Source organism: Odontesthes bonariensis, chromosome 5 (assembly GCF_027942865.1).
Source record: "Odontesthes bonariensis isolate fOdoBon6 chromosome 5, fOdoBon6.hap1, whole genome shotgun sequence".
NCBI classification, from domain to species: Eukaryota; Metazoa; Chordata; class Actinopteri; order Atheriniformes; family Atherinopsidae; genus Odontesthes; species Odontesthes bonariensis.
Genome location: NC_134510.1, coordinates 31,865,736 through 31,879,724, shown reverse-complemented (window position 1 = coordinate 31,879,724; position 13,989 = coordinate 31,865,736). Strand labels below are relative to the sequence as shown.

At 46.0% G+C, this 13,989-nt stretch overlaps 1 protein-coding gene across 1 annotated transcript in view; it reads left to right on the top strand.

Moving 5' to 3' along the window:
- The window catches only part of bcan (brevican), a 38,736-nt gene that overhangs the window by 17,216 nt on the left and 7,531 nt on the right, over positions 1–13,989 (top strand). The window lies entirely within an intron of this gene.

Sequence of the window (13,989 nt, the reverse complement as noted above, 5' to 3'; positions counted from 1 at the left end):
CTAAGATTAAGATGTTATTACTTGGAGCAAGTGAATCTGGCAAGTACTGTACAGCACACCACATTATCTAAGATTGAATGTCTTAAAGGCAGTGTTTCCCAGTTTCATCATGATTGAAAATCCTATTGCAGTATTTGACACATTCAATCCATCAGGGCAAAGATTAACTTCCTCATAATCTTAAAAAAGCTATTTAAGTGCAGATTTTTTTGATTGATTGGTTAAAACTCTAACTCAATGGAGATATAGTACACTTAGGTGCTGTTTACACAAACCCGGGTATTTTGATAAACGCATATTTTCTAACCTTCGTTTGCAACAATGACTAGGTGCACACAGCCCCGTTTAAAAAAAAAAACACGTCTACATTGATCAGCATAAATACGCTATCAGGAGCTGTTAAATTACACCAAGCCTCACGGTGGCAGTGTTAGAACAATGAGAATTCCACACAAGCCAATCAGAAGCCTAATAGAGAACCGCTGACAGGAAGAACTTCCGGATCCTTTTCAAGAAGAAAGTATGGCGCCAGGCTCGTGTGTGGACTGACAGCAAGACTGAGTTACTTTTAAATGTTGCGCTGGACTATAAAACTGCGTTTTCACTGTGGCGTTTTCACGCTAGCTTCCTGCCAACATGGCGGATAGGGGCGGGGCTCTGTACTATGACGACAACTCCTCATTCTCAATTGCCCAAAACTCCGTTTTTGTCTCTTTCAACCAGTTTATACACAAACGCTAAACGGAGTTTTTAAAAAATCTCCACTTTTGCCGGAGTTTTTTTTATGCTTCGTTTTCGGAGGAAAAAACTCCGTTTGTGTATAAACGAAAGGCACAAACGAAGGGAAAGGTCTTCGTTTATCAAAATACCTGGGTATGTGTAAACAGCACCTAGCGTAAATGATGTTTGCATAGTGGTCTATGTTGCATACAGTATAATATTCTAAAAGACATAAAGGTGTTGTGAGGGGCAGTCTTAGTATTCTGTCCTGGCTGACAGATAGCGAACAAAATGAGAGACCAGTAGTTTAACTGAGGTTGCTTTACTGAATCTTCTGTTATATTTTTATTTGTAAAACTGCAACACAAGAAATACACAACATGTTACAGTATAGATAAATGAAATATGTCTAACATACTATTATCACCTGAATGCACACACAGGAAAGTAATCATAACATGAAATACACTCAACTAAATTAGCCATAACAGCTTAACTAGCTTCTTGCTAACGAAATGCTTCGCGATTAGCATTAGCATAGTTAGCACGGTTTTCGTAACGTAAATAAATGCCTAAACATAACCTTGAACAACACAGTGTCATGAAACAACTAAAATACACCAAGTGCATCAATACTCACTGTTGGTTCCACTCCAAGGCTCAGACAACCAACTCTCTGTGGTGGAGCACTTGTAGCTTATGCATGAACACTGGAAGCAGCCGGTAATCAATGCAGCAATAACCGAAAATCACCACCAGGGGGAAACTTAACTTTCCCAGTCACTGACAGGAGTCAGAACACTCCCCGCTTGGTATACAATTGTTATACCACTGTTTACTCTTTCTTCTGCGGCATAAGTAAAACAACATCACTGATGGGTCTAAGATACTCTTTAATTACCCCTTGACTAAGAATCTTCACTACGACCTTACGGACTTTGCAGTCTGAGCTGGCAATGGCCTTAACTATCCGTCCAAGAGGCCACTCGTTGCGTTTCGCTTGAACGTCCTTTATCAAAACAATGTCCCCTTCCTGGAGGTCAGGCTTCTCTGAGGTCCATTTCCTCCGTGGTTGAAGTGTTGCCAGGTACTCCAATCTCCACCTTTTCCAGAAGGAGTCTGCCAAGCTCTGGACCTGGCGCCATTGCACCTTGCACAGATGGTCCAATTCAAAGTCTCCTAGAGGTGCAGGAGTAATACTCGCCTTCTGGGTGAGCAGGGTGGCAGGTGAGAGCATTTCAGGTATCTCTGCATCATATGAGACTGGAACCAGTGGTCGAGCGTTCATAATGGCCATAACCTCGGCCATCAAGGTTGATAGCACTTCATGAGACAGTCTGGTAGCACCATCCTTTACTAGCAGTCCATCCAGGATGCGTCTTGCCACTCCTATAAGTCTCTCCCAAGCTCCTCCCATGTGTGAGGAATGGGGAGCATTAAAGGTCCATGTACATCCCTGCTCTTGCAGGTAGTTCTTGATCTCAGAATCGTCTGTGTTAACCTTAAGTTCTCTGCAAGCACCGATGAAATTTGTTCCTCTGTCTGACCTTAGGTGTTTGATAGGTCCACGTATGGATAGAAAGCGCCTCAAGGCGTTGATGAAACTCGAGGTTGACATGGTTTCAATAACTTCAAGGTGCACAGCTCTTGTACTTAAACAAGCAAAAATGACCGCCCACCTCTTGCTCTCAGCAGCTCCACCTCGTGTCCGTCGAGTGTTGACACTCCATGGACCGAAAACGTCTAGCCCGACATGAGTAAAAGGCGGGTCCATTTCCAGCCGGTCAGCCGGCAGATCAGACATCTTTTGAACTTCTCTCTTGCCTCTTAACTTCTTACAGATGACACATTTGAATATGATACCAGAGACAAGCCTCCTCCCTCCTACTATCCAGACACCAGCGGTGCGCAATGCACCCTCTGTGAAGTGGCGACCTTGGTGGGCTACTTTATCATGATAGTGTCGGACCACGAGAGTGGTTACATGATGGCCAGCTGGCAGGATGAGTGGATGTTTCTCTTGGTCTTCCAAATCTGCCCTGTTTATCCGACCTCCAACTCTAATCAATCCGCTCTTGTCAATGAAGGGATCCAGCTTCGCAAGGGGACTTTGGCAGCGCACTTTGGTACCTTGAGTTAAGCATTTCAGCTCCTCTTTATACACATCCTCCTGCACAGCCTTGAAGATATCCATCTTCGCTTGAGAACGCTCTGTGGTGAGCAGCTGATTGCATTGATGCCATCCCTTACAACTTTCAGTCTTAGCCTCTCTTGAGAATGACTTGACTACATGAATGAGAAATGCCACACCTCTTACTAGACTCTTCCAAGTAGAGAAGCGTTCAAATCTTGTGGATCCAAGAGAATGATCTGTGACCTTGGTTAAAAGAGAGGTGACTTGGGCCCGAACGTCTTTGTCTTTGTCTGGGTTTACAAGCTCAAATGGTTCTGCTTCATCATCTTGACCTTGGTTTAACTGCCTGAGAAAAGGGGGGCCAAGCAACCAACTGGATGAGGACAGGTAAGCTGCTGAAATTGGCCTGGTTCCCTGGTCTGCAGGGTTTTGGTCAGTCAACACATACTGCCACTGTTTTGGTTCAGTAGAGCTTCGAATACGAGCTACTCGGTTGGCTACATAGGTATAAAACCTTCGTGAACTGTTGTGGATGTAGCCCAGCACGATGCGACTATCTGTGAAGAACTTGACTGCTTGCAGCTCAATATCTATTTCAGATTGGATCACTTCTGCCAGCTCGACTGCCAAGACTGCTGCGCACAACTCCAGGCGAGGTACAGTGTGCATGGGGTAAGGAGCTAGCTTTGACTTTCCCATCACAAACCCTACATGCCATTTTCCCTCTGAATCCAAGACACGCAGGAAGGCTACAGCAGCTATAGCCATGGTCGAAGCATCTGCAAAAACACATAGTTCTGTCCATTTAGAACATGACATAGAGACTGGAATGTATGCTCTCTGAATGCAAACCTGTTCTAGCTCAATTAAGGAGTTGGTCCATGCTTTCCACTGTGTCTCTTTCTCTGGTGGGAGAGGCGTGTCCCACTCATACTGCTCTGAAGAAACGTCTCTCACCAATGCTTTGCCTTGCACTGTTATGGGGGAAGCGAATCCAAGGGGATCATAAAGACTATTTACTGTGGACAGCATGCCTCTTCGAGTAAATGGTTTAACATCTCTTGCCACTCTGAAGGTGAAACTGTCTGTCTGGAGTTCCCAGCTTAAACCCAAACTTCTCTGGAGGGGCAAGGGGTCTGCTCCCAAATCTAGATCCTTAAAGTCACTTGATCGTTCTTCCATAGGAAAAGCCTCCATGACCTTTGAGCTATTGGAAGCTATCTTGTGAAGTCTTAAGTTAGATTCAGCTAGCAGAGCCTTGGTTCGCTGCAGAAGATTGATAGCTTCAACCTCCTTGGCCACTGAGGCGAGTCCATCGTCGACATAAAAATTCCTGAAGATGAAATGCCTTGCGTCTGTACCATGTTCAGTCTCTCCCTGTTCTGCAGCTTTCCTCAGCCCATATGTTGCTACAGCTGGGGATGGGCTGTTCCCGAACACGTGCACAGTCATCCAGTAATCAACGATCTCCTTGTCTGGATCATTATCTTTGTACCACAGAAACCGAAGGAAATTTCGGTGGTCCTCTCTGACCTTGAACCCATAGAACATCTGTTCTACATCGGCTGTGACAGCTATTTGCTCCCTTCTGAATCTTAGTAGAACACCAATTAGCGTGTTGTTGAGGTTGGGTCCACTGAGAAGCATATCATTCAATGACGTTCCCTTGTACTCAGCGCTGGAATCAAAAACGACTCTTATTTTTCCAGGTTTCTGGGGATGGTAAACCCCAAAAGTCGGCAAATACCAACATTCCTTCCCCGGCTCTAGTTGAGGAGCTTGCTCTGCCTGGTGGTTGTCAATGACCTTCTGCATGAAGTCAAAGAAGTGCTCTTTCATCTCAGGTTTTTTCCTGAATGAGCGCTGGAGAGAGGCGAGTCTCTGGGAGGCCTGTTCTCTGTTATTTAGAAGGGGCTTTCGAGGTGTACGAAAAGGTAGCGGTGCCACCCAGTGGTTTTCATTGTCCATATGCACCTCCTTTTCCATTATCCTCAGAAAATTGTTGTCATCCACTGACATGGCTGGTTTGTCATCTTCAGGTGTTTTCTGAAACACACTTTCCCCCAGACCATCTTTACATGTCTCCTGAGATATTTGCTCAGTGTGAGATGCTGTTTGAAGACTGCACTGGGTTGGACCTTTAAGCTTCTCCTTTATATGGATGCTATTGGTGCATGGCTTAAGGAAAGAGGAGCGTCCATTTTGGAGGACATGCGTCTTGTAGGCGTTGACTACCTCTGTCTTGTGAGCGCCACCTAAGCATAACTCCCCAACTATGACCCAGCCAAGGTCAAGACGCTGGGCATATGGCGAGTTGTGAGGCCCATTACGCTGTTCACGTACCTTGTGCAAGCTCAAAATATCCCTGCCTAGCAGCAGCAGGATGGGAGCACTAGTGTCAATTGGAGGGATCTTATCAGCCACTGGTCTGAGGTGAGGAAAATATTGGGTGCACTCAGGAGTTGGGATCTCAGATCTGTCATCAGGCAGATAGTTACACTCCAACAAGGTGGGAAGTGTCACCTTGGTTTTCCCGTCAAGTGACTCCACTACGATGTTACTCGCTTTCCTCCCTGCAGTCTCCATTGTGCCGGAGCATGTCTTCAGAGTGTAGGGGGATGCACTGCTGTTAATGTCCAATAGACTGAAGAACTCTGATTTTACTAAAGACCGGTTGCTTTGGTCATCTAGTACTGCGTACACTCTGTGAGACTTACTTGGATGGTCAGCGTGGGAAACCTTAACCAAGCAGATTTTTGAACAGGATCTTGGCTTGGGGGCGCCGCCACATATCTTGGTGCATTTGGAGGTGACCATAGGAGGTACAAGGTCTTCATTCTCCCCGCTTTGCTTGTCCTCAGGTGAGTGTTCAGCCTGCCCACCAAACGACCATGGAGCTGGACCAGGATGCAACGCTGAGATATGTTTTTCACTTTCACACTCTATGCATTTAAGCGTGGTCCTGCAATCTTTAGCCATATGCTTGGTGCTGGCACAACATCGAAAACAGATTGAATTCTCCTTTAAGTAGGTCTTCCTCTCATCAAGATGCTTTCCTCGGAACCCACGGCATTTTGATAGCGGGTGAGGTTTATTATGTATAGGACATTGCTTGTCCGGTTCTTCTTTCCTGATGGCTGTGTTAACCTGCGGCACACTGATTGCTGCAGCGACTTCAGTTTTCCTTACTGTCACAGTTGATTTTGGAAAGTATTTTGGTACTTTTCCTAACTTGTGTTGGCTGGGAGTAGAGGAGATGTTAAATGCAAAACTGGGGTCGTTGCGGGTTTTAGCCTGGGAACATACAAAGCTGACAAAAAAGCTGAATGGTGGGAAAGGGACTTGATAATCTTTCTTATACTTGGATCCCTGTGTGATCCAGCGTTCCCGCATGGTGAAAGGAAGCTTTTCGACTATTGGGTTCACACCTCTTGCCGTATCTAGAAACATGAGTCCAGGCAAGAATCCTTCAGCCTTTGCGGCTTCCAGCTCTTTTAACAAGTCACCTAATTCCCTGAGTTTGTGTGTGTCTTTGTTTGAGATAGCTGGGAAAGTATCTAGTTTTTCCAGGAGAGCACTTTCAATCACCTCCGGGCTTCCGTATGTTTCCTCCAAACGCTCCCATACCATGAAGACACCTGCTCTAGGCTTATTAACATGTACTGACCTTATCCGCTTGGCTTGAGCTGATGATTCGGGCCCCAGCCATTTGACCAGAAGGTTGAGCTCTTCCTGATCAGATAGGTTCAGTTCCCTTGTAGCTGCTAGGAAAGACACTTTCCATGCCCAGTAATTTTCTGGGCAATCATCAAAGGCAAGGAGTCCAGAGCTCACCATCTCTTTTCTCATAAGATACTGAGCTAAATCTGTTGTTTGAGGAGTTGAAGGTGAGTATTTATTACTCTGTGCCAGATGAGGAGCTTGAAATGTAACCGTAGGTGATTTATTTTGGGGGTCAGGAGTCACAGGTGAATACTCTTGCTTTGGGAAAAATACCCTCGGGACAGGGGGAGGTGTGTAGCCTTCACCAGCAATGGGTTTGTGCTCGTCTTCATCCTTAAATGACTCATACAGTGAATCTTGTGCCTTACTAGAGGGTCGGGTCATCACTGATTTATGATGTAAGATTGGTGGAAGTGACATAGCAACTTGAAACTCCTGTGGAGCATGTTTATCAAATGGCTGCGTTTCTACATAGTCTTTGGTGCGTTTTATTGGATCTTCAAGAGCTAAATCCTGTAACTCACGAAGAGCGGATTCTTCCACATAGTTGACTGCTGCTGCTGCTTCTTCGAATATTGCTGCCTCTTTAGATGCTGCAGTAGTTTCTTTCTCTTGTTTTAACACATGAAGACTTGCTTCTATTGAAGCCTTTTCTTTCATCATGGCTGCCTCCTTTTCTGCAAAGGATACCTTAATTTTTGCTGCTTCTGCCTTAGCTCTAGCCCTTGTTGCAGCGGCGCTGACTGATGTCCGGGTTGAAGCTCTGGATGATTTGTGGGAAGCTGAGACTCGAGACCTCGTCTCCAGCTGAGACCGACGTTCTTCTTGGTCACTCATCTTGCTATGCTTCTGCGTGCTGTTCACAGCTGTTCAGTTGCCTTTCCCCGCTGAGTGGTCAACATTTTACTATTCTGTCCTGGCTGACAGATAGCGAACAAAATGAGAGACCAGTAGTTTAACTGAGGTTGCTTTACTGAATCTTCTGTTATATTTTTATTTGTAAAACTGCAACACAAGAAATACACAACATGTTACAGTATAGATAAATGAAATATGTCTAACATACTATTATCACCTGAATGCACACACAGGAAAGTAATCATAACATGAAATACACTCAACTAAATTAGCCATAACAGCTTAACTAGCTTCTTGCTAACGAAATGCTTCGCGATTAGCATTAGCATAGTTAGCACGGTTTTCGTAACGTAAATAAATGCCTAAACATAACCTTGAACAACACAGTGTCATGAAACAACTAAAATACACCAAGTGCATCAATACTCACTGTTGGTTCCACTCCAAGGCTCAGACAACCAACTCTCTGTGGTGGAGCACTTGTAGCTTATGCATGAACACTGGAAGCAGCCGGTAATCAATGCAGCAATAACCGAAAATCACCACCAGGGGGAAACTTAACTTTCCCAGTCACTGACAGGAGTCAGAACACTCCCCGCTTGGTATACAATTGTTATACCACTGTTTACTCTTTCTTCTGCGGCATAAGTAAAACAACATCACTGATGGGTCTAAGATACTCTTTAATTACCCCTTGACTAAGAATCTTCACTACGACCTTACGGACTTTGCAGTCTGAGCTGGCAATGGCCTTAACTATCCGTCCAAGAGGCCACTCGTTGCGTTTCGCTTGAACGTCCTTTATCAAAACAATGTCCCCTTCCTGGAGGTCAGGCTTCTCTGAGGTCCATTTCCTCCGTGGTTGAAGTGTTGCCAGGTACTCCAATCTCCACCTTTTCCAGAAGGAGTCTGCCAAGCTCTGGACCTGGCGCCATTGCACCTTGCACAGATGGTCCAATTCAAAGTCTCCTAGAGGTGCAGGAGTAATACTCGCCTTCTGGGTGAGCAGGGTGGCAGGTGAGAGCATTTCAGGTATCTCTGCATCATATGAGACTGGAACCAGTGGTCGAGCGTTCATAATGGCCATAACCTCGGCCATCAAGGTTGATAGCACTTCATGAGACAGTCTGGTAGCACCATCCTTTACTAGCAGTCCATCCAGGATGCGTCTTGCCACTCCTATAAGTCTCTCCCAAGCTCCTCCCATGTGTGAGGAATGGGGAGCATTAAAGGTCCATGTACATCCCTGCTCTTGCAGGTAGTTCTTGATCTCAGAATCGTCTGTGTTAACCTTAAGTTCTCTGCAAGCACCGATGAAATTTGTTCCTCTGTCTGACCTTAGGTGTTTGATAGGTCCACGTATGGATAGAAAGCGCCTCAAGGCGTTGATGAAACTCGAGGTTGACATGGTTTCAATAACTTCAAGGTGCACAGCTCTTGTACTTAAACAAGCAAAAATGACCGCCCACCTCTTGCTCTCAGCAGCTCCACCTCGTGTCCGTCGAGTGTTGACACTCCATGGACCGAAAACGTCTAGCCCGACATGAGTAAAAGGCGGGTCCATTTCCAGCCGGTCAGCCGGCAGATCAGACATCTTTTGAACTTCTCTCTTGCCTCTTAACTTCTTACAGATGACACATTTGAATATGATACCAGAGACAAGCCTCCTCCCTCCTACTATCCAGACACCAGCGGTGCGCAATGCACCCTCTGTGAAATGGCGACCTTGGTGGGCTACTTTATCATGATAGTGTCGGACCACGAGAGTGGTTACATGATGGCCAGCTGGCAGGATGAGTGGATGTTTCTCTTGGTCTTCCAAATCTGCCCTGTTTATCCGACCTCCAACTCTAATCAATCCGCTCTTGTCAATGAAGGGATCCAGCTTCGCAAGGGGACTTTGGCAGCGCACTTTGGTACCTTGAGTTAAGCATTTCAGCTCCTCTTTATACACATCCTCCTGCACAGCCTTGAAGATATCCATCTTCGCTTGAGAACGCTCTGTGGTGAGCAGCTGATTGCATTGATGCCATCCCTTACAACTTTCAGTCTTAGCCTCTCTTGAGAATGACTTGACTACATGAATGAGAAATGCCACACCTCTTACTAGACTCTTCCAAGTAGAGAAGCGTTCAAATCTTGTGGATCCAAGAGAATGATCTGTGACCTTGGTTAAAAGAGAGGTGACTTGGGCCCGAACGTCTTTGTCTTTGTCTGGGTTTACAAGCTCAAATGGTTCTGCTTCATCATCTTGACCTTGGTTTAACTGCCTGAGAAAAGGGGGGCCAAGCAACCAACTGGATGAGGACAGGTAAGCTGCTGAAATTGGCCTGGTTCCCTGGTCTGCAGGGTTTTGGTCAGTCAACACATACTGCCACTGTTTTGGTTCAGTAGAGCTTCGAATACGAGCTACTCGGTTGGCTACATAGGTATAAAACCTTCGTGAACTGTTGTGGATGTAGCCCAGCACGATGCGACTATCTGTGAAGAACTTGACTGCTTGCAGCTCAATATCTATTTCAGATTGGATCACTTCTGCCAGCTCGACTGCCAAGACTGCTGCGCACAACTCCAGGCGAGGTACAGTGTGCATGGGGTAAGGAGCTAGCTTTGACTTTCCCATCACAAACCCTACATGCCATTTTCCCTCTGAATCCAAGACACGCAGGAAGGCTACAGCAGCTATAGCCATGGTCGAAGCATCTGCAAAAACACATAGTTCTGTCCATTTAGAACATGACATAGAGACTGGAATGTATGCTCTCTGAATGCAAACCTGTTCTAGCTCAATTAAGGAGTTGGTCCATGCTTTCCACTGTGTCTCTTTCTCTGGTGGGAGAGGCGTGTCCCACTCATACTGCTCTGAAGAAACGTCTCTCACCAATGCTTTGCCTTGCACTGTTATGGGGGAAGCGAATCCAAGGGGATCATAAAGACTATTTACTGTGGACAGCATGCCTCTTCGAGTAAATGGTTTAACATCTCTTGCCACTCTGAAGGTGAAACTGTCTGTCTGGAGTTCCCAGCTTAAACCCAAACTTCTCTGGAGGGGCAAGGGGTCTGCTCCCAAATCTAGATCCTTAAAGTCACTTGATCGTTCTTCCATAGGAAAAGCCTCCATGACCTTTGAGCTATTGGAAGCTATCTTGTGAAGTCTTAAGTTAGATTCAGCTAGCAGAGCCTTGGTTCGCTGCAGAAGATTGATAGCTTCAACCTCCTTGGCCACTGAGGCGAGTCCATCGTCGACATAAAAATTCCTGAAGATGAAATGCCTTGCGTCTGTACCATGTTCAGTCTCTCCCTGTTCTGCAGCTTTCCTCAGCCCATATGTTGCTACAGCTGGGGATGGGCTGTTCCCGAACACGTGCACAGTCATCCAGTAATCAACGATCTCCTTGTCTGGATCATTATCTTTGTACCACAGAAACCGAAGGAAATTTCGGTGGTCCTCTCTGACCTTGAACCCATAGAACATCTGTTCTACATCGGCTGTGACAGCTATTTGCTCCCTTCTGAATCTTAGTAGAACACCAATTAGCGTGTTGTTGAGGTTGGGTCCACTGAGAAGCATATCATTCAATGACGTTCCCTTGTACTCAGCGCTGGAATCAAAAACGACTCTTATTTTTCCAGGTTTCTGGGGATGGTAAACCCCAAAAGTCGGCAAATACCAACATTCCTTCCCCGGCTCTAGTTGAGGAGCTTGCTCTGCCTGGTGGTTGTCAATGACCTTCTGCATGAAGTCAAAGAAGTGCTCTTTCATCTCAGGTTTTTTCCTGAATGAGCGCTGGAGAGAGGCGAGTCTCTGGGAGGCCTGTTCTCTGTTATTTAGAAGGGGCTTTCGAGGTGTACGAAAAGGTAGCGGTGCCACCCAGTGGTTTTCATTGTCCATATGCACCTCCTTTTCCATTATCCTCAGAAAATTGTTGTCATCCACTGACATGGCTGGTTTGTCATCTTCAGGTGTTTTCTGAAACACACTTTCCCCCAGACCATCTTTACATGTCTCCTGAGATATTTGCTCAGTGTGAGATGCTGTTTGAAGACTGCACTGGGTTGGACCTTTAAGCTTCTCCTTTATATGGATGCTATTGGTGCATGGCTTAAGGAAAGAGGAGCGTCCATTTTGGAGGACATGCGTCTTGTAGGCGTTGACTACCTCTGTCTTGTGAGCGCCACCTAAGCATAACTCCCCAACTATGACCCAGCCAAGGTCAAGACGCTGGGCATATGGCGAGTTGTGAGGCCCATTACGCTGTTCACGTACCTTGTGCAAGCTCAAAATATCCCTGCCTAGCAGCAGCAGGATGGGAGCACTAGTGTCAATTGGAGGGATCTTATCAGCCACTGGTCTGAGGTGAGGAAAATATTGGGTGCACTCAGGAGTTGGGATCTCAGATCTGTCATCAGGCAGATAGTTACACTCCAACAAGGTGGGAAGTGTCACCTTGGTTTTCCCGTCAAGTGACTCCACTACGATGTTACTCGCTTTCCTCCCTGCAGTCTCCATTGTGCCGGAGCATGTCTTCAGAGTGTAGGGGGATGCACTGCTGTTAATGTCCAATAGACTGAAGAACTCTGATTTTACTAAAGACCGGTTGCTTTGGTCATCTAGTACTGCGTACACTCTGTGAGACTTACTTGGATGGTCAGCGTGGGAAACCTTAACCAAGCAGATTTTTGAACAGGATCTTGGCTTGGGGGCGCCGCCACATATCTTGGTGCATTTGGAGGTGACCATAGGAGGTACAAGGTCTTCATTCTCCCCGCTTTGCTTGTCCTCAGGTGAGTGTTCAGCCTGCCCACCAAACGACCATGGAGCTGGACCAGGATGCAACGCTGAGATATGTTTTTCACTTTCACACTCTATGCATTTAAGCGTGGTCCTGCAATCTTTAGCCATATGCTTGGTGCTGGCACAACATCGAAAACAGATTGAATTCTCCTTTAAGTAGGTCTTCCTCTCATCAAGATGCTTTCCTCGGAACCCACGGCATTTTGATAGCGGGTGAGGTTTATTATGTATAGGACATTGCTTGTCCGGTTCTTCTTTCCTGATGGCTGTGTTAACCTGCGGCACACTGATTGCTGCAGCGACTTCAGTTTTCCTTACTGTCACAGTTGATTTTGGAAAGTATTTTGGTACTTTTCCTAACTTGTGTTGGCTGGGAGTAGAGGAGATGTTAAATGCAAAACTGGGGTCGTTGCGGGTTTTAGCCTGGGAACATACAAAGCTGACAAAAAAGCTGAATGGTGGGAAAGGGACTTGATAATCTTTCTTATACTTGGATCCCTGTGTGATCCAGCGTTCCCGCATGGTGAAAGGAAGCTTTTCGACTATTGGGTTCACACCTCTTGCCGTATCTAGAAACATGAGTCCAGGCAAGAATCCTTCAGCCTTTGCGGCTTCCAGCTCTTTTAACAAGTCACCTAATTCCCTGAGTTTGTGTGTGTCTTTGTTTGAGATAGCTGGGAAAGTATCTAGTTTTTCCAGGAGAGCACTTTCAATCACCTCCGGGCTTCCGTATGTTTCCTCCAAACGCTCCCATACCATGAAGACACCTGCTCTAGGCTTATTAACATGTACTGACCTTATCCGCTTGGCTTGAGCTGATGATTCGGGCCCCAGCCATTTGACCAGAAGGTTGAGCTCTTCCTGATCAGATAGGTTCAGTTCCCTTGTAGCTGCTAGGAAAGACACTTTCCATGCCCAGTAATTTTCTGGGCAATCATCAAAGGCAAGGAGTCCAGAGCTCACCATCTCTTTTCTCATAAGATACTGAGCTAAATCTGTTGTTTGAGGAGTTGAAGGTGAGTATTTATTACTCTGTGCCAGATGAGGAGCTTGAAATGTAACCGTAGGTGATTTATTTTGGGGGTCAGGAGTCACAGGTGAATACTCTTGCTTTGGGAAAAATACCCTCGGGACAGGGGGAGGTGTGTAGCCTTCACCAGCAATGGGTTTGTGCTCGTCTTCATCCTTAAATGACTCATACAGTGAATCTTGTGCCTTACTAGAGGGTCGGGTCATCACTGATTTATGATGTAAGATTGGTGGAAGTGACATAGCAACTTGAAACTCCTGTGGAGCATGTTTATCAAATGGCTGCGTTTCTACATAGTCTTTGGTGCGTTTTATTGGATCTTCAAGAGCTAAATCCTGTAACTCACGAAGAGCGGATTCTTCCACATAGTTGACTGCTGCTGCTGCTTCTTCGAATATTGCTGCCTCTTTAGATGCTGCAGTAGTTTCTTTCTCTTGTTTTAACACATGAAGACTTGCTTCTATTGAAGCCTTTTCTTTCATCATGGCTGCCTCCTTTTCTGCAAAGGATACCTTAATTTTTGCTGCTTCTGCCTTAGCTCTAGCCCTTGTTGCAGCGGCGCTGACTGATGTCCGGGTTGAAGCTCTGGATGATTTGTGGGAAGCTGAGACTCGAGACCTCGTCTCCAGCTGAGACCGACGTTCTTCTTGGTCACTCATCTTGCTATGCTTCTGCGTGCTGTTCACAGCTGTTCAGTTGCCTTTCCCCGCTGAGTGGTCAACATTTTAC